This window comes from Eufriesea mexicana, unplaced genomic scaffold (assembly GCF_001483705.2).
Source record: "Eufriesea mexicana isolate 0111107269 unplaced genomic scaffold, ASM148370v2 scaffold58365, whole genome shotgun sequence".
Taxonomy (NCBI): domain Eukaryota; kingdom Metazoa; phylum Arthropoda; class Insecta; order Hymenoptera; family Apidae; genus Eufriesea; species Eufriesea mexicana.
This window is the reverse complement of record NW_016963461.1, coordinates 68,236-90,980: the sequence shown is the minus strand read 5'-3', so window position 1 is coordinate 90,980 and position 22,745 is coordinate 68,236.

Here is a 22,745-nt window from a genome sequence, read left to right as displayed (position 1 = left end):
TTTTTCATTTTTCTTAAATATTCTCGGCTAAGTGTGCTTCAGCAGTGGATTCGAGGCGTAAAATTGATATGTTGAAATTTGAGCGAGAGTCTCGTGTTTAACATTGGTGCTTGCGAGCACAGTGTATGTCTGGATAAAGTATACATAATATATGGATCAATTAAATAATTCGTTATTTGTTTTTATCTTCAGTAACCATTTAAAATGAAAACACTGAATAAGACAACACTTCGAGGAAACTCGCAAACATCTTTAATTTTACCTTTGGAAACAATATTTTTGTTCCAAATATATCTCCCAGTGCAGATGTCTGATTGTATTCGCTACAGATTGAATAATTGAAAATATTTTTAAAGTACAGTGGGAGAGTTGTTATTGCTATTATTGTAACTGACGAGGTTCAGCTTTGTCTTATAGCCGGTATTCCAAAAAATATTTCGCGGTGTCCTCCTGTGTCTAATCCTGCACTCCCTATGTATCTGTCCAAGTATGTAACTGTCACAAAATAAACTGGGTTTAATCGAATCGCCCACAGAATCCTCTACGGAGATTTATGATTCGTTTACGGTAAATGAGAGACAACAGGGCATACCGAGATTTCTGACTCCTTGCTACACACTGTACCAAGGAAACGGTACAGCTCTAACTTATTCACAGTTGAGCGGAAGATGGTGAACGAATATGCATCGGGGGGTGTCGTCGAGGTGACATCTAGTCGCAGTGGCCGATTTCTCTTCGACAGGTAATACGAGAATGTGGAATTGAATGTATTATAAAATGAGCTTTTTATCCCATTCTTCGTTCTCTAATGCCGGACGATTAAATGGTCGTGCATTCGAAGACTTGGTACTCATACGAGCTGTAAAATCCCGATTGTGTAACGGTCTTACAATTATTCGGCTGTTAACCATTGAGTATTAGCGTTTCGTAATTAGAAATTGCTTGTTTTACTAATAACTTGTTGGAAACGGTTGGGACTTCTATATGGATGTAGCAGTCCGTCGCGTTTTTTCATTTTTCTTAAATATTCTCGGCTAAGTGTGCTTCAGCAGTGGATTCGAGGCGTAAAATTGATATGTTGAAATTTGAGCGAGAGTCTCGTGTTTAACATTGGTGCTTGCGAGCACAGTGTATGTCTGGATAAAGTATACATAATATATGGATCAATTAAATAAAGATAAGAGAGTGTATATAAACCTTCTCTTAAATTAATGATAAATATCAAGTACAATTTTGATCTAAAAGGGTATTTTTTAAATAATTATGGAAACAGAAAATCAGGAATTCGTTATTCTAACGGGTTTGATAATACTGACGTTAAGTTTTATTTTACGTAATACGAATTAGTGATATAGAATTGATAAATGGGAATTATGTAAATATATTATAAGCTTTGTGTTGAGGTATAGATTACTCCGTATTTCGAAAATTATTCGGTAATGTGAATCATTCTCCGGGATCTATTAGGTTCAAAAATATCAGGCTTTTAAGAACAAGCAGCATACCTGTGATGCTCTTATAGAAACAATATATGTAACAATTTCGATGCAAATATCCATTATTTGTCATCTGTGCTTCGAATTTTTAGAATATTCTGTCAGGAACATCTTGTTGGACTAAACACTATTTGTGATTCAATATATATGAATGTATCACGAGAAAGGAATTTTCCAGAAATATCCGTTCTCCTAGATTTTCTGAATTTGATATATCGTACTGGTTAAAAGGGAATATTCTAATATCTCATCGTAGTATAACTAGTATTCTAATATTCTAGTACTTCGTTAGAGCCTTATGCTGTAAGAAGTAATGGTAATAGTAAATAAAACTACAATAAACTCATTGGGTTCAAAGATGTCGGTTTGTAAGGAATAGTACTGTAAACTCGTTAGAATGGATGAAATTGCTTTTAATTTTCTACTTCCTACGCACTTAGAAAGGCAAAGGCGCATATTACACTCCTAAATCGAATACAATGGCGTAAAACTAATACGAAGTATATTAAATTTTATACCTGCTTTCCTGCGAAGGATGGCTCATAGTATTCTCCCCGCTTGTACATTTTTAATGAAAATAAAATATTGTCGTGGATAATATCCAGATTGAAATGCTTTCATCAGATTTGAAATCTAAATTTTTCACGGTGCGTGATACTTGATGTCAAATATCAAATGTCCATGCGTGGAATGTCGGAATGAAGTAATTCCACGCATTGATTAGTACCCGATACCTCGTACACAGCTTTAAGGAATTTCCTCGAATTTTGAGCCTGGGAATCTTCTAACAGCTATTTTTCGGCGACGATTATATCGTCGAGGGTAAAGTATTGAATGTGCACTCGGTCGGTGACACTCGTTCCACGGTCTAGTAACAATTCCTCCGCCTCTCCTTGCAGGATTGTTGCTTACTGGCACGTTACGGAGGCAAGTAACGCATGCTTCCGGCAGTTCTGACAACAATGTATGACGTTAGCGACGTGATGTGGCAAGCATTTCAACATTCTCCTGGCTAACGTGCTCGTGAACGAAGGTACACGGCTTCGCGGATTTGATTTGAATGCATTTGGCACTCGCTCGGGGCGGAAAAACAAGGAACCGAACAGATAGTTCAACGAGCAGGAATACCGGAACTGGCTACAGATTCGATATCGCGGAGCCATCGGTATGATCTTCCTTGCGGTAAAGATTCTACCGGTGACCTTTCCCTTGATATAATTGGAAGCCTTTTGCATTCATTTCCGCCCTATCCTACACGGTTATTTGCTGTGGGAATTTTTGGTTATATACTTGGCCTGGATTTATTGCTGGATTCGTGGTCCTCCGTAATTTTGTTATATGAATTGACATGTTATACAAATCGTTTTTCTAATTAATTTTGGCTGGTGGGCTGAATTTGCTGCATCGGTTGTTATTTCACAGTATTTTAGTCATTCGTAGCAAATAGCTTCGAACAATGGTTAATTAGATATGTTAGTATGGTTTGGTCGGCGGCATGTATTATTGCTCAATATCGTAGCATTTATTGGTGTCTTGTTTATTTATCTATTACTTTATCTATAGGGGATTGGCCGATCAGACAAAGTACAAGGAAATTATTACAGTGAGGCACAAAGTTAATGGTAACGAAGAGAAGTAAAAGTAATGCATGGAAATAAAAATAAAAATAAAATTATATATATCTATACCAACAGACGAGATGTGTACAAGTACAAGAAAAAAAGGATTGTCCACATAGAGATGCGGTATGACAGATGTTTCATAGTGTGAAGGGATTGGCTGAATAGATATAAGGTTGAACTTGTATTGTTAACATTAATAATGGTTCAAGTAATAGCTGAGCTGTACATAAAGACAGTCTTATGTTTTTGTATATGAAGGAAGTAGTATCGTTCTGAATAAAATTTGGAACATTGATTGAGGATTTCTCCAATATATCAGAAGAGTTTAGACGGTTTTTGGGCACTTTATAAACAAATAGGATGCCAGAGGTTACCCTCTTTCCTTCTAACATTGTGAAGGTGCGTGGTGAGGGTACAAATTCTTAGTTATGACGCAAAACTAACTCGAGCTGCCCCATATGTCGTGAAGCTAAATGTAATAACAGGTATGGTACTGTACCTAAAGAGCTGTTGTTTAATTTAAAGTCTGGCGCCCAGATTCACAGTATCCTTGGTTAGATAGCTTGGAATGCCGTTAAATCTGTTGCTTTCGTCTATGATATTAAATAATTTGAATTGACTAGTGTATTCTCATTCAATGCTTTGTTATACTGTATTACCTAGCCTAGTTGTATTCCATCCATTTTTCTAAATAGCGTTATGCTGTCATTTGGTGCATAACAATTCTTCCCTTAAAAATTATACCTTATTGACAAAATTTTTCATTTCTCGTTCAGAATTGATAATAATTAGAAGATATTAAGAAATTCTACATACTCAGGGACCGATTGGAAACGTTAGGATAAATATTCTTTCACAAGCAAGCTTAGAACTTGAAAGCTACCAAATGTTATCTTATTTTTATATGCCTCTACAATATATAAATTTTATAATGCAACTATCTGCATTATGTCATAATGATATTGTTTAAACTCGATAGATATCTATGCGTATTATACTTAAACGATGTACATAAATACAAATAAATTTATAAACTACGTAAATATAAATTTCCAAGTTATACATAGAATTCAAATTTTAATTCGAACCCATTTCATGATGAACGTCCATTTATTTTTCTCTGCATTTAGACGAACCTATAACTATTCCTCTATTAGTTACTTTCCGGTAGCATTACCGTGAACGAGAATAGGTTTTCCAAATTAAAGTACGATTCTCTATACGAAATGCAGAGAGAGTTGGCAATATCGAAATACGAGGTTGTTAGATGACACTTCGTTCTGTTTAATTCGCGTCACGGTTAATCCCCGCTTATTCCGTTCGCTCCAAATTTTCCGAACTGTATTGTATTTCCTACTCCTTTATGGAAATTATAGAATATTTATGAAAAAAGTAAGCCTATGCAAGATGAAAATATGAATGCATTATAGCACTATAATGGCTATACCATTGCGTTAATGGCAACACTCGGTACTGAAATCCAATTCGTGATATTCGAACATTCCATTGATGATCCTACCGTTGATATATTGTTTGGAACATCAGCCACTGTCCTTGGATGATATAAGTGCCGTACCGACAATTTTAAGCATCTAGAGACACAAGTGATCTTTACATTCACCATTCTAGAATGGCTGAGAGGTTTCTGTCATTAGTGAATAAATTATTCCAACGGCCGAGATACTGTTATGATGGCTGTACTCAGTACTTTGTTAACGACAGTTAATACCTTGAGCGATAATCGATCTACTCCATGTCATTGTAGAGTTACTATAGTATTCCATTAATCAGTGAATAGTTTAATCCGACAGATGCAGTGCTCGGTAGGTGGATGTACTAGGCACCGTACTACCAGTAAATTTCTCTTGCCATAATGAATCTATACATTAATAATTCTAGTATTGCTGAGGAATTTAAATCATCTGTGGACAGGTTATTGAAACGGTTACAGTGCTCTGATGGCTTCTATACTCAGTAATGTATTGGCGTATGACAATGGCTCAAGCGACCATTGCTCTATCCGTTAGTATTTCTGCAATTGCTGAAGGACATATATGATCAGCGAACATATCATTTCAGTGGCTATGGTATTGTGTAGTTGGCTACACTCGGTGCTGTACTGACATTTGTGAAATCCTCAACCGACATTTGGTCCATCCATTGACCACCCTAGAATTGAAACAGAGTATGAATATTCAGAGAATGGATAAGTCCAACGGCTACAGCGATCTTTCGACGAATGTACTAAGGAATGTACTGCCAATTGCAAATGTCTTTTGACATAAATTATCTATACGCTGATTATTCTAGAATGGCTGTCGAATTCAAATCACCAGTGGACTAGGTACTGCAGTGGCTACCGTGCACTCTTGATGACGAACCTCAGCACTGTTTTGACATATGTCAATACCTCCATCGACTATTGCTCTATTGACTGAGCACCTGCAATTGCTGACGAAGTTGAATGATCAGCGAAAAAATTACTTCAATGACTATTGTATTGTGTAGACGGCTACGGTAATTACTGTGTTGCCATTTGTCAATAGCTCTGCCAATACCTGATCTAGCCCCTGATAACCCTAGAATTGCTATAGAGCTTTAGTCATAAATGAGATTGATACAACGGATAAAATGATCACTTGGCCATTGTACTATGTACCGTACAGACAATTGTAAATATCACCAGAGTTAACTGAACCATACATTGATCACTCTAGAATAGCTGAGGAATTTAAATGGCCAGTGAACAAATTAATCCTACGGATGCAATACTGTGATGATGGCTATACATATAACCGTGTTGACATATGCCAATATCTCTAGCGAAAATTGCACTACCCGTCGATAATTCTACAATTACTGAAGAACTTAGACGTTCAGCGGGGAGATTATTGCAATGGCTATAGTATAGTGTAAATGGACACACTCATTTCTTCACAGACGTATATCAATACCAATTCCGATGTGTGATCTATCTCTTGATCATTCCAGAACTACCATGGAGACTATATCGTTAGTGGACAGGTCTGTTCGACTGTTGTAACGTTCCGCTGGTGGATGCAATAAGTACCGGACCCGACAATTGTAAATAACTCCTGCCAAAAGAGAGCTAGACATTGATTATGCTAAATTGCAGTGGAATTTAGAATCAACAGTGATGAAATTAATAGATAGCATGCAGCCCCTTGATGATGACTGTACTGAGTAATGTTTTGCCTATTGCAAATATCACGAGCGCCAATGGAATTTCCTTTTGTTATTTTAGAATTGATATAGCATTTAAATCATCACCGAGCAGATGAACCCAACTGACACAAAGTTCTGCTGGTGGATCTACTAGGTACCGCATTGTCAATTATAAATGTCTCAAGCAACAGCTGATCTATACATTGATTATGCCAGAATGGGCGTGGAACACCTATCGTCAGTGAACAAATTAATCCAACGGCTACAGTGCTTTGATGATGGCTACACGCAGTAACGTACTGACATATGTTTATGTCCCCTGCGGCAATTGCTAAACCCGTTGACCATTATACAGTTGCTAAGGAACGTCGATGGTCGGCGAACGTATTATTTCAATGGATATAGTAGTGGGTAGATGGCTGAGCCAAGGACAATGTTGTCATTTGTCAATTCCACTAACGGTGCTTGATCTATCCATTCTATATACCAGAATTGCTATAGAGCTTAAATCATCAGCGAGCAAATCAATCCAACGGCTACAATACTGTGACGATATCAGTATTCAGTACTTCGTTGTCATTTGTATACATCTCGAGCGATAATGGATCTGACATTTGTCATTCAGGAATTGCTACAGGATTTAAACCTTCATTAGCAGATGTATACAACGGCTACACTATTGTGATGATGGCTGTGTTCTGTACTATATTGACATATGTCAACGTCTCCAGTGACAATTTCTCTATCCATTGACCATTGTACCATTGCAGAAGAACACATCTGTTCAGCTAACAGAATGACTCAATGGCTGTAGCAGTGTAAAGACGGGTACACTCAGTTATGCACTGTCATTTGTCCATATCACTACCGATATATGATCAGACCATTGGCCATACTAGAATTGCAGTCAGATTATAAAATCTGACGATTATATCGTCGAGGGTAAAGTATTGAATGTGCACTCGGTCGGTGACACTCGTTCCACGGTCTAGTAACAATTCCTCCGCCTCTCCTTGCAGGATTGTTGCTTACTGGCACGTTACGGAGGCAAGTAACGCATGCTTCCGGCAGTTCTGACAACAATGTATGACGTTAGCGACGTGATGTGGCAAGCATTTCAACATTCTCCTGGCTAACGTGCTCGTGAACGAAGGTACACGGCTTCGCGGATTTGATTTGAATGCATTTGGCACTCGCTCGGGGCGGAAAAACAAGGAACCGAACAGATAGTTCAACGAGCAGGAATACCGGAACTGGCTACAGATTCGATATCGCGGAGCCATCGGTATGATCTTCCTTGCGGTAAAGATTCTACCGGTGACCTTTCCCTTGATATAATTGGAAGCCTTTTGCATTCATTTCCGCCCTATCCTACACGGTTATTTGCTGTGGGAATTTTTGGTTATATACTTGGCCTGGATTTATTGCTGGATTCGTGGTCCTCCGTAATTTTGTTATATGAATTGACATGTTATACAAATCGTTTTTCTAATTAATTTTGGCTGGTGGGCTGAATTTGCTGCATCGGTTGTTATTTCACAGTATTTTAGTCATTCGTAGCAAATAGCTTCGAACAATGGTTAATTAGATATGTTAGTATGGTTTGGTCGGCGGCATGTATTATTGCTCAATATCGTAGCATTTATTGGTGTCTTGTTTATTTATCTATTACTTTATCTATAGGGGATTGGCCGATCAGACAAAGTACAAGGAAATTATTACAGTGAGGCACAAAGTTAATGGTAACGAAGAGAAGTAAAAGTAATGCATGGAAATAAAAATAAAAATAAAATTATATATATCTATACCAACAGACGAGATGTGTACAAGTACAAGAAAAAAAGGATTGTCCACATAGAGATGCGGTATGACAGATGTTTCATAGTGTGAAGGGATTGGCTGAATAGATATAAGGTTGAACTTGTATTGTTAACATTAATAATGGTTCAAGTAATAGCTGAGCTGTACATAAAGACAGTCTTATGTTTTTGTATATGAAGGAAGTAGTATCGTTCTGAATAAAATTTGGAACATTGATTGAGGATTTCTCCAATATATCAGAAGAGTTTAGACGGTTTTTGGGCACTTTATAAACAAATAGGATGCCAGAGGTTACCCTCTTTCCTTCTAACATTGTGAAGGTGCGTGGTGAGGGTACAAATTCTTAGTTATGACGCAAAACTAACTCGAGCTGCCCCATATGTCGTGAAGCTAAATGTAATAACAGGTATGGTACTGTACCTAAAGAGCTGTTGTTTAATTTAAAGTCTGGCGCCCAGATTCACAGTATCCTTGGTTAGATAGCTTGGAATGCCGTTAAATCTGTTGCTTTCGTCTATGATATTAAATAATTTGAATTGACTAGTGTATTCTCATTCAATGCTTTGTTATACTGTATTACCTAGCCTAGTTGTATTCCATCCATTTTTCTAAATAGCGTTATGCTGTCATTTGGTGCATAACAATTCTTCCCTTAAAAATTATACCTTATTGACAAAATTTTTCATTTCTCGTTCAGAATTGATAATAATTAGAAGATATTAAGAAATTCTACATACTCAGGGACCGATTGGAAACGTTAGGATAAATATTCTTTCACAAGCAAGCTTAGAACTTGAAAGCTACCAAATGTTATCTTATTTTTATATGCCTCTACAATATATAAATTTTATAATGCAACTATCTGCATTATGTCATAATGATATTGTTTAAACTCGATAGATATCTATGCGTATTATACTTAAACGATGTACATAAATACAAATAAATTTATAAACTACGTAAATATAAATTTCCAAGTTATACATAGAATTCAAATTTTAATTCGAACCCATTTCATGATGAACGTCCATTTATTTTTCTCTGCATTTAGACGAACCTATAACTATTCCTCTATTAGTTACTTTCCGGTAGCATTACCGTGAACGAGAATAGGTTTTCCAAATTAAAGTACGATTCTCTATACGAAATGCAGAGAGAGTTGGCAATATCGAAATACGAGGTTGTTAGATGACACTTCGTTCTGTTTAATTCGCGTCACGGTTAATCCCCGCTTATTCCGTTCGCTCCAAATTTTCCGAACTGTATTGTATTTCCTACTCCTTTATGGAAATTATAGAATATTTATGAAAAAAGTAAGCCTATGCAAGATGAAAATATGAATGCATTATAGCACTATAATGGCTATACCATTGCGTTAATGGCAACACTCGGTACTGAAATCCAATTCGTGATATTCGAACATTCCATTGATGATCCTACCGTTGATATATTGTTTGGAACATCAGCCACTGTCCTTGGATGATATAAGTGCCGTACCGACAATTTTAAGCATCTAGAGACACAAGTGATCTTTACATTCACCATTCTAGAATGGCTGAGAGGTTTCTGTCATTAGTGAATAAATTATTCCAACGGCCGAGATACTGTTATGATGGCTGTACTCAGTACTTTGTTAACGACAGTTAATACCTTGAGCGATAATCGATCTACTCCATGTCATTGTAGAGTTACTATAGTATTCCATTAATCAGTGAATAGTTTAATCCGACAGATGCAGTGCTCGGTAGGTGGATGTACTAGGCACCGTACTACCAGTAAATTTCTCTTGCCATAATGAATCTATACATTAATAATTCTAGTATTGCTGAGGAATTTAAATCATCTGTGGACAGGTTATTGAAACGGTTACAGTGCTCTGATGGCTTCTATACTCAGTAATGTATTGGCGTATGACAATGGCTCAAGCGACCATTGCTCTATCCGTTAGTATTTCTGCAATTGCTGAAGGACATATATGATCAGCGAACATATCATTTCAGTGGCTATGGTATTGTGTAGTTGGCTACACTCGGTGCTGTACTGACATTTGTGAAATCCTCAACCGACATTTGGTCCATCCATTGACCACCCTAGAATTGAAACAGAGTATGAATATTCAGAGAATGGATAAGTCCAACGGCTACAGCGATCTTTCGACGAATGTACTAAGGAATGTACTGCCAATTGCAAATGTCTTTTGACATAAATTATCTATACGCTGATTATTCTAGAATGGCTGTCGAATTCAAATCACCAGTGGACTAGGTACTGCAGTGGCTACCGTGCACTCTTGATGACGAACCTCAGCACTGTTTTGACATATGTCAATACCTCCATCGACTATTGCTCTATTGACTGAGCACCTGCAATTGCTGACGAAGTTGAATGATCAGCGAAAAAATTACTTCAATGACTATTGTATTGTGTAGACGGCTACGGTAATTACTGTGTTGCCATTTGTCAATAGCTCTGCCAATACCTGATCTAGCCCCTGATAACCCTAGAATTGCTATAGAGCTTTAGTCATAAATGAGATTGATACAACGGATAAAATGATCACTTGGCCATTGTACTATGTACCGTACAGACAATTGTAAATATCACCAGAGTTAACTGAACCATACATTGATCACTCTAGAATAGCTGAGGAATTTAAATGGCCAGTGAACAAATTAATCCTACGGATGCAATACTGTGATGATGGCTATACATATAACCGTGTTGACATATGCCAATATCTCTAGCGAAAATTGCACTACCCGTCGATAATTCTACAATTACTGAAGAACTTAGACGTTCAGCGGGGAGATTATTGCAATGGCTATAGTATAGTGTAAATGGACACACTCATTTCTTCACAGACGTATATCAATACCAATTCCGATGTGTGATCTATCTCTTGATCATTCCAGAACTACCATGGAGACTATATCGTTAGTGGACAGGTCTGTTCGACTGTTGTAACGTTCCGCTGGTGGATGCAATAAGTACCGGACCCGACAATTGTAAATAACTCCTGCCAAAAGAGAGCTAGACATTGATTATGCTAAATTGCAGTGGAATTTAGAATCAACAGTGATGAAATTAATAGATAGCATGCAGCCCCTTGATGATGACTGTACTGAGTAATGTTTTGCCTATTGCAAATATCACGAGCGCCAATGGAATTTCCTTTTGTTATTTTAGAATTGATATAGCATTTAAATCATCACCGAGCAGATGAACCCAACTGACACAAAGTTCTGCTGGTGGATCTACTAGGTACCGCATTGTCAATTATAAATGTCTCAAGCAACAGCTGATCTATACATTGATTATGCCAGAATGGGCGTGGAACACCTATCGTCAGTGAACAAATTAATCCAACGGCTACAGTGCTTTGATGATGGCTACACGCAGTAACGTACTGACATATGTTTATGTCCCCTGCGGCAATTGCTAAACCCGTTGACCATTATACAGTTGCTAAGGAACGTCGATGGTCGGCGAACGTATTATTTCAATGGATATAGTAGTGGGTAGATGGCTGAGCCAAGGACAATGTTGTCATTTGTCAATTCCACTAACGGTGCTTGATCTATCCATTCTATATACCAGAATTGCTATAGAGCTTAAATCATCAGCGAGCAAATCAATCCATCGGCTACAATACTGTGACGATATCAGTATTCAGTACTTCGTTGTCATTTGTATACATCTCGAGCGATAATGGATCTGACATTTGTCATTCAGGAATTGCTACAGGATTTAAACCTTCATTAGCAGATGTATACAACGGCTACACTATTGTGATGATGGCTGTGTTCTGTACTATATTGACATATGTCAACGTCTCCAGTGACAATTTCTCTATCCATTGACCATTGTACCATTGCAGAAGAACACATCTGTTCAGCTAACAGAATGACTCAATGGCTGTAGCAGTGTAAAGACGGGTACACTCAGTTATGCACTGTCATTTGTCCATATCACTACCGATATATGATCAGACCATTGGCCATACTAGAATTGCAGTCAGATTATAAAATCAGTGAACAGATAAGTCCAACGGCTAGTGCTGTTCGACGCACTTAGCACCGTACTGCCGACTATATATATATATATATCTAGCATTAACTGACCTATGCATTGATTATCCTCGAAGTGCTATGGAATTTAAGTGATCAGTGAACATATTACCAAACCGCTACAGTGATGTGTTAGTGAATGTACTAAGTACCGTTTTGTCAATTTTTACTATTGCCAGTAATAACTGACTTATCCATTGGTTATTCTCGAATTGCAATAGAATGCATATCATTAGTGAACAGACGGATTCATCTGCTCAGTGCCCTGTCAATGGATGCGCCAAGCACAGTGCAGTCAAATGCAAATATCTCTAGCCATAACCGAAATAAGCATTGATTATTCTAGAATTTCCGCGGAACTAAATCGTCGGTGATCAAATTAATCCAACGGCTACAGTACTGTGATTATGTCTGTGCTGAGGACTGTGTTTCAATTGTTAACATATCCAGCGCTAATGTGTCTGCCCAATGCCATTCAGGAATTGACATGTAACTTATATCGGCATTGAATATGTTAGACTAACGGCTAGAGTGCTCTGACTGCTGGTGTACCAAGTACCGCTCTGGCAATTTTAAATATCCCTAGGCATAGCTGTTCAATGCATTGGTTATAGCAGTACTGCTGTGGAAATCAGATCATCAGTGAAAAAATTAATACAACGGCTACCGTATTGTGTAGATGGCTGTAATTGGTACTGTTTTGTCAATTATCAATATCTCGAAAGATTATGGATCTGCCTTTTATCATTGTATTATTGCTATGTAACTCAAAACATCAGTGAGCACATTAATCGAACGGCTACAGTGCTGCTTTGGTGGATTTACTGTGTTCCGTACCGTCAATTGTAAATATCTCCGGTCATAACTGATCCATACATTGGCAACTCCAGAATTGCTGTGGAACTGAAGAAATCAGTATACAAATTAATGCAACGACCACAGTACAGAAGCGATGACCGCATACAGTTCGGTTTTGTCAACTGTTAGTATCGCGATCGATAATGGATCTGTCCTTTGCATTTTGGAGTTGCAACAGAATTTGTATCATCATTGTACAGATTAATTCAGCGGCTAGAGGGCACCGTTGGTTGATGTGTAATAAGCAGCGTACAGCCAATTGTATATAGTTCTAGCCAGGAATGATTTGTACTTTGATTAAGCTAGAATTGCTGTGGGATCTAAGTCGTTAGTTAACTAATTTATACATCGGTTGCAGTACCTTGACGACGGCTCTAATCAGTACTCTCTTGAAATTGTCAATACCATTTGCGATAGTGGATGTGTCCATTGCAATTGGAGTATTGATATAGTATTTACATCGATCAGTGAGCAGAATAACACAACAGCTACAGTGTGTTAGTATGCTCTGTTGGTGGACGTACTGAGCACCATTCTGCCAATTGTAAGTATCTGTAGCTTTCACTGATCTACACATTGATAATTCCATAATTGCTGCAGAAATTATATCACCAGTGGACAAACAATCCGTACGGCGACAGTATCGTGGTGATGGCTACACTCAGTACTGTCTTGACATAAGTCAACGCCTCTAGCTTCAAGTGCTCTATCCATTGAACATTCCACAATTGCTGAAGAACCTTGATGGTCAGCGAACTTATTAATCCAATGCCTAATGTGTAGCGTAAATGGATACGCCCAGTACTGCAGTGTCTATTGTCAATGTCACTGCATATACGGGATGCACCAATTCATTACTCTAGAATTGCTATAGAACTTAGTTCATCATTCAGCACATTACTACAACTTCAAGAGTGCTTTGTTGATGGATATAATGCGCTCCGCATTGTGAATTATTATCACCTCTAGACAGAACTGGCCTATACGTTGATTATTATAGAATTGGTGAGGAAATTAAGCGAACAGTGCACAAATTAATACAGCGGCTGTATTAGAGTGATGATGGCTGCACTGAGTACGGCTTTGCCAATTGTCAACATCACTACCGATATATGTTCCATCCATTGATCATTTTGGAATGGCTGTTCAACTTAAGTCATCAGTGAACTTCTTAATGCAGAGGCTTTCGAATTCACTTCATCAGTGAACAAAGCAGTCCATCGGCTACATTACTGTGACTATTGATATACCCAGTACAGTGTTGTCAATTGTTAATAGCACAAGGATTGGTGGACCTGCATTTTGACATTCTAGGAATGTTATAGAAATTACATCATCACTGAGTAGATTCATTCAACTGCTACAGTGTTATATTGGTGGATATAGAATGTACCACATTGTGAGTTGGAAATAGCAAAAGACCTAACAGTAATATACACTGATTATTCCAGAACTGCTTTGGAACTTACATAATCAGTTAACAAAGTTATCCAACAGCTACGTTAATGTGAAGGCTGCTGTACTTAGCACTGTGTTGTCATATTTTAATATATAGGGGGATGATGCATTTGCATTCCTCGTCCTAGAATTAATGTGTAGTATATATCATTAGTGACCAAATTAATCCAACGGAAACAATGATCTGTTGGAAGATGTATTAAATACCTTACTGTCAACTTCAGATATCACTAGCGACAACCGCACAATTCATAGGTTACTTTAGAGTCACTCTGGAATTTACATAATCAGTGAGCGAGGTATTCCAACGGCTATATTGCTGTGATTGTTGCTGTGCTCAATGTCGTGATGTCAAATGCTGACGTGTCAAAGAATGGTGGATCTTCATATTGTCATTCTAGATATGTTATACATAAAATTCATATCATCGTTGACCAGAATATTCCAACGGCTGCTGTCCAATACTGCTGGATGAAATAGGTACGGTACTGTCAATTGGAAATTTCTAAAGACTTAACCGCAATATACGTTGATTATTCCAGGATTGCATTGGAATTTAGATCACAGAGGAAAATGTTTTTCAAAGGCTACAATAATGATGCTATGGCTTTACTCATTACTGTGTTGCCATACGTTGATATCTCGAGGGTTAGTAGACTTGCATTTCTCTCTCTAGAGTGGCTATGCTGTATACATCATCAGACAACACATAAATCCGAACGCAACGGCGATCTGATGGAAGATGTACTATATGCCGTAATGACAATTAGAAATATCACTTGCCACAACCGCTCTATTCATAGGATATTCAAGAATCACATTCGAATACACATCATCAGTGAACAAAGTACTCCAATGGCTACTTTACTGTGATGCTGGCTGTACTCAGTACAGTGTTTCAAATTGCTAATATCTCGTGTGTCAGAGGATTGGAATTTTGTCATCCTAGAATTGTTATGGGATTTAAATCACCATTGGACTTAATAATACGTTGGCCGCTGTGCTATATTGGTGGAGGCAATAAGTACTGTACTCTCAATTGGAACCTCCCCTAGTCAACCGTAACGTGCATTGATTATTCCTGAATTGCTTTGGAATATATGGTCAGTGATTGATGCAATTCATCGGTTACAATAGTGTGATTATGGCTGTACTCAGTACTGTGATGTAACATGTTAATTTCATGAGGGATACTGGACCTGCATTTGTCGTCCTAGAATTGCTGTGTAATATACATCGTCAGTGACCACATTAATACAGTTGCAACAGTGATCTGTTGGAAGATGTACTAAATTCGGTACTGTCCATTGAATATGACACCAGCCACGTCCGGACTACACACGTGCCATTCCAAAACCACATTCGAATATACTTCATCTGTGAACAAAGCAGCCCAACGGCGACATTACTGCGAGAAGTTGCTGTACTCAGTTCCGTGTTGTCAGTTGTTAACAGCCCAAGGATTGGTAGTCATACATTTTGACATTCGAGAGATGTTAGTGTATTCATACCACCACTGAACAGCTCAATCCAATGGATAGAATGTTATATTTATGGATGTAATAAGCACTTACCGATCGGCTGGAAAGGTCTCGAGCCTTAATCGCAATATGCGTTGACTATTCTTGGATTTCGGTGGAATTTACGTCATCTATGAACAAAGATATACAAAGGCTACAATGCTGTTGTCATGGCTGTACTTAGTACTGCGTTGCAATTTGTTAACGTCTCAAGGGATAATGGACCTGCATTTCGCGCTCCAGAAATTCTGTGGTATTTACACTATCAGTGAGCAGTATAATCCAACGGAAATAGTTGTCTGTTGGAAGTAGTACTAAATGCCGTACTGTCTATTGCACTTATCACTAGGCGTAGCAGCATTATATATATGTGATTCTAGAATCACCTTCGAATTTACGTTATCAGTGAGGAAGGTATTCCAGCGGCTACATTACACCGATGGTGGGGTTACACAATACTGTGTTGTAAATTGCTAATATCTCGAGGTTCAGAGTATCAGTGTTTTGTCATTCTAGAATTGTTATAGGATTCATGTCGTCATTGAGCAGAATAATCTGACGGCTGCTGTGCTATATTGGGGGATGTAATAGGTGCCTGCCTTACTGTCAATTGGAAATATCGAAAGCCCAAACCGTAATAATCGTTGATAATTGCCGGATTGCATTAGAGTTTACGTCATCAGAGTGCACAGTTATGCAACGACTACAATAATGCGGTGACGGCTGCACTCAGTGCTTTGTTGTCATTTGCTGATATCTCGAGGGATAAAGGATCTGCGCTTTTCATTCTAGAATTGGTATGGAATATACATCTTCAGTGAACAGATTAATGCAGCGGCAACAGTGATCCGTTCGGAGATGTACTAAATGCCATACTGTCAAGTGTATCACTAGCCGTAACCGCAATATACAAATGTTACTCTAGAATCATTCTCGAATTCTTATTATCTGTGAACGAGGTAGTGCAACGGCTGCATTACTGTGAACGAGGTCGGACTCATTACTGTGTTGTTAATAGCTAATATCTCGGGTTCCAGTGGATCCGAATATTGTCATTCTAGAAATGTCTTCGAGTTTAAATTATCAGTGAACAGAATAGTCCGTCTGCAACTGTGCTACATTGGGGGATGTAATAAGTATCGTATTTTCAATAGGAATTAACTAATGCCGCAACCGCGGCGTAAGGTGATTATCTTTGGATTGCATTGGCGTCAACATCACGACTCAACAAAATTATTGAATGACTGCAGTAATGCGGTGGTGCCTGTACTCAATACTGTGCTGTCATATGTTAATATCCCGAGGGATAATTGATATGCACATCTCGTTCCAGTATGGCTGTGTAATATACATCATCAGTGACCAGAATAATACAGCGGCAACAGTGACCAGACGGAGAATGTACTAAATGCTGTACTATCAAGTGTAAGTACTACTAGCCGTAGCCGTACTGTATATAAGTTATTGTAGAATGATCTTCGGATACACATCGTAAGTGAAAGCAGTCCAGCAGCTATATTAATGCGACCGTGTGCATTCAATACTGTGTTGTGAATTGCTAATATTTCGTGGGTCAGAGGATCTGTATTTTGTAATTCTAGAAATGTGATATAATTTAAGTCATCATTGAAGAGAATAATCCAACGGCTGCTGTGCTATACTGGTGGATGTAGTAGGTACAGTGCTGTCAATTGGAAATTTTCCAAGAAAACCGTAACGTACATTAACTACTCTAGAATTGCTTTGGAACATCCGTCCTCGGTAGAATAAAGTTATTCCACGCCTAGAATTGTGTGGTGATGGCTGTAACCAGTTATGTGTCGTAATTCGTTAATTTCTCGAGGGATACTGCGTCTGCATTCCTCGTTCTAGGATTGCTGCGTAATATACATCAACAGTGACCAGATTAATACATGGGTAACTTTGATCTGTTGGAAGATGTACTAAATGACGTACTGGCTGCTGTTATTGTCACTAGCCCTAACCGCACAATACGTGAGTCATTCTTGACTCACCCTCGAATTTACATTACCATTGATGGAGGTATTCCAACTGCTACATTACTGTCATTTTTGCTGTACTCAGTACTGTGTTGTCAAACATTAATGTCTCAAGGATTGGTGGACCTGCATTTTGACATTCTAGAGATATTATAGAATTTAAATCACTATTGAACAGTTAATCCAACGGCTAGATTGTTATATTGGTGGATGTAATGAGTACCGTACTGTCAATTGTATATGTCCCAAGAATACAGTGCCAGACATTGATTATTCTGGAATTGTTTTGGAGTTTACATAATCAGGGAGCAAAGTTATTGAACGGCTACAATAGCATGATGACGGCTGCACTCAGTACTGAGATGTAATTTGATAATGTCCCGAAGGATAGTGTATCTGCATTTCTCGTGCTAGGATTGCTGTGGAGCATACGCCGCCAGTGAAGAGATTGATCGAACGGATACAGTGTTCTGTTGGTAGTTGTGTTAAGCACCGAACTGTCAACTGTAAATATCCTTGGACATAACAGTACCATACAATGACTATTCCAGAATTTCATATGAATTTAAAGCATCGCCGTACTGTAGCCGTTGAATCATTTGCTCACTACTGATGTAACCTCGAAATCGAACCTAAGGCTATCTGCGCATAGTACGGTAATGGCTAGGGATATTTAGAAGTGATAGTGCGATGCTTAGTACATACAACAACATAGCACTTTAGCCGTTGGCTCGTCAGGTCAATGATGATTTATGTTTTATAGCAATACTGGGATGACAGCGAAACTGTCCATTATCCATCGAGTATCTGGCATTTTACAAAGCAGTACTGTGTACGGCAATTATCACGTTATTGTAGCCGCTGTAACTATTTGTTCATCGATGATATAAATTTTACAACAAATCTAGAATAATCAACGCATATTACGGTTATGTGTAGAGACATTTACAATCGAGAGTGGGGTACAGAGCCCATACACAGACGGAGCACTCTTGTTGCTGGAATAATCTCTACACCAATGTCATGGATACCCTAGCATTTCTAGAAAGAGAAAACACAGGTCCATTATTCCTCAATATATAAACAATTGGCCACACAGTGCTGAGTATAGACATCATCACATTGCTGTAACCATATTACTTCTTTGTCCACTGGTTAGGTAATTTCCATTGCTATTCCAGAATTGTCAATATATAGTACGACATGGCGAGAGACATTCATAACCAGCAGTGCGGTTATCATTACATCCACCAAAAGCGCATTATAGCTGTTGGATTTTCCTGTCAAGTGATGAAATTGACTGCATAGCAGGTCTAGAATTACAAATAACGAATGCATTTTCGTCTCCAGGCATTAACAATTGGCATGGCAGTACTGAGTTCAGCTACCATCTCAGTACGTAGGCGTTGAATTAACTTGTTCACTGATAACGTAAGTTCCATAGCAATCCTACAATAATCAATGTATGTTATGGATATGGCTAGAGACATTTTTTAATCTGTTGAATGCTTATTTAGATACTATAACAATCCTAGGACGAAAAAATACGAATCCACTATCCCTCGTGACATTAGCATTTGACTATAGGGTACCGGGTACAGCCATCATCACAGAACTTTGTTCGCTGAAGACCTAAATTCTAACGTATTTCTAAAATAACCTATGTATCGTGCGGTTATGCCTAGTGACATTTACATTTGACAGAAAAGCACTTAGTGCCTCTACTGACAGAGAACTTTTTCCGTTACCTCAGTCTGTCGACTGAAGATGTATATTCTACAGCAATTCTAGTCTGAAGAATGAAGGCCACTTAACCCTCGAGATGTTACGAATTGCAAGTACGATAATAATAACATCGACCAATATTGTACTGTAGCCGTCAGTTTAATCTGTCCAATGATGGTTTAAATTCGATAACGCTACTGCAATGACAAAATCCAGATCCACTGTCCCTCGAGGTATTAACAATTGAAAACACAGTACTGAGAACGCCCATCATCACAGTGCTGCGGACGTTTAATCATATGTACACTGATGATGCTGATTCCAAAGTGGCTCTGGAATAACATATGTATAGTACGGTTGTGAATAGGAATATTTACAATGGACTGTGCCATGTATTGTACGTCCGCAAACAGAGCTCATTAGCCGATGGATTGATTTGTTCATGTGCGACATAAACTGGTCATATGATCTGGAATAGTCACTGTATAGTACAGTCATGTCTGGAGATATTTACAATTGACAGTACGGTGCACGATATAACTACGGACGAGGAAATGCATCCGTTGGATTAACATTTTCAATGGTGATCTATTATTTATTGCAGCTCGAGAAAGGCACACCGCAGATCCATTTTCCCTCGGGATGTTGACAATTGGCAGCAAGGTTCTGAGTACAGCAAACGCCAGAGTCATGTAGCCGTTGGCCTACATTGTTCATTAATGGTGTAAATACTAAACTAATTCTAGAATGGCGTACGTATAGTACGGATGTAGCTTGGACGTTTACAACAAACAGTGCGTTACTTCGTACATCTATCAGCAGAGCACTGTAGCCATTGTGTTAGTCTGGGCAATGATGATATAGATTTTATAGCAATTTTGGAGTGACAAAGCACAGACACATGAAACCTCGCGCTATTAACAATTGACAACACAGTACTGCGATCAGCCATCATTGCATTACTGTTGCCGTCGGATTAAATTGTCCAATGGTGATTTAAATTCCACAGCCATTCTAGAATGATTAACGTACAATACGGTTACGTGTAGAAATTCATACAATTGGCATTGCGGTACTCAAGACATTCACCAGCAGAGGACTGCAGCGGTTGGATTGATCTGTTCAATGAAGATTTAGTTGTTATTGCAATTCTAGAGTGGCAGAGGGCACGTCGATTAGCGTTCGAGAAATTAGCAGTTGACTACTTAGTACTTAGTGCAACCGTTTTCGAAGTACTGTAGACGTTATGTCATTTGCTCTCTGACGATATAAATTAAAAGGCAATTCTAGAGTAACCAATATATAGTACGAGCATAACTGGAGATACTTAGAATTGACACAACGGTACTTGATACATCTTCCAAAGGATCACTCAAGCCGTTGGGAATGCGTGTTCCATGATGATTTAGATTCCTTAGTAATCCTAGAATCACAAAATACAGATGCACTATAGCTCGATGTATTTACAATTCACACCACGTTAGAGAGTGGAATAATCATAGCAGTGCTGTACCCGTTGGACTATCCTGTTCACTGACGATTTAAATTCCAAGGTGATTCAAGAGTAGTCACTGAACGTTACGGTTATAGCTAAAGGTTTTTACAGCCGACAGTACGATACATAGTACATCCACCAGGAGAGTACTCTTGCCAGTGGTTTATTCTGCTCACTAATGATTAATACAAAGTTGCAATCCCAGAAGGACAAAAGAGGAATAAATTACCACTCGTGATATCTGCGATTGACAAGGCAGACCTGTGGAGAGCTATCAGCCATGTACTGCAGAAGTTAAATGAATCTGCTCAGTTACGATTCAGATTGTGTAGCAATTCTAGATTGATTCAAGCATCAATCAGTTACAGCTGGAAATATTAGCAATTGACCGTATAGTACATGGGACTAAAACCAACAGAGCATAGTCGACGCAGGATTGAACAGTTCTAGTATGATTCAAGGTCTTTAGGAATTATGTGACAAATAATGTATACATTAATTTTGGCCTAAGATATCCACAGCAGTATATACGATACAGGGTGCAGTCATCAAAACTGTACTGTAGGCGCTCAATTCATGTGTCCACTGGTGTTTTATATTCTGTTGCTATCCTTGAATATCAAAAGAGTGGTCAACTGTCGCTCGAGAGATTAAGCATTCACAATACAGAACTGAGTACACTCCTAGTTAGAGCTCTGTAGCGGTTGAATGGAGTCAATTCCGTCAATTCTGTAGCGTTGCGGAATGACAAAAGAAAGATCAGTATCGCCCGAGGTACTAATAATTGAGAACACAGCACACAGAAAATACATCATGGCGCCACTATAGACGTTGTATTACTTTGTTCACTAATGGTTTAAGCTCTAAAGCAACCATACAACAGTCAATGTACAGTATGGTTATGGCTAGATATATTTACAATTGGCAGCACTGTACTTTGCACATGTACAGTATGATCACTGCAGCAGTTGGATCAATTCATTTGTTGATGACTTAAATTCCACAGTCATTCAATATGAATCAGTGTATAGAATTATTGTGGCTAGAGATACTTAAAGTTGACAGCGCGGTACCTAGTACATCCGCCAGTAGTGCACTGTTGCCGCTGGATAAACATTTTCCATGATGTTATACATTCTATAGCAGCTCTAGAATGACTAACGCATAGGTCATAAATCGGTAGTGATAATAGAGTACAGAGTGTAGCCATCTCCACAATACCATAGCCCATTTATTAATCTGTTCGCTGAAAACATAAGTTCATCTGCAATTGCAGAATGATAAATGAATGTAGCAAATATCGCTGGAGACATGTACGTATTGCAAATCCGTACGCAGTATAGCCATCAACGAAGCACTGCTGCCGTTGGATTTGTCTATATGCTGGCGACTTATATCCTACAGCAATTCCAGAATAAAATAGGACTGATCCATTATTTCTCGAGGTATTAGCAATTGACAACGCAGTACTGAGTACAGCCATCACCACATTACCGT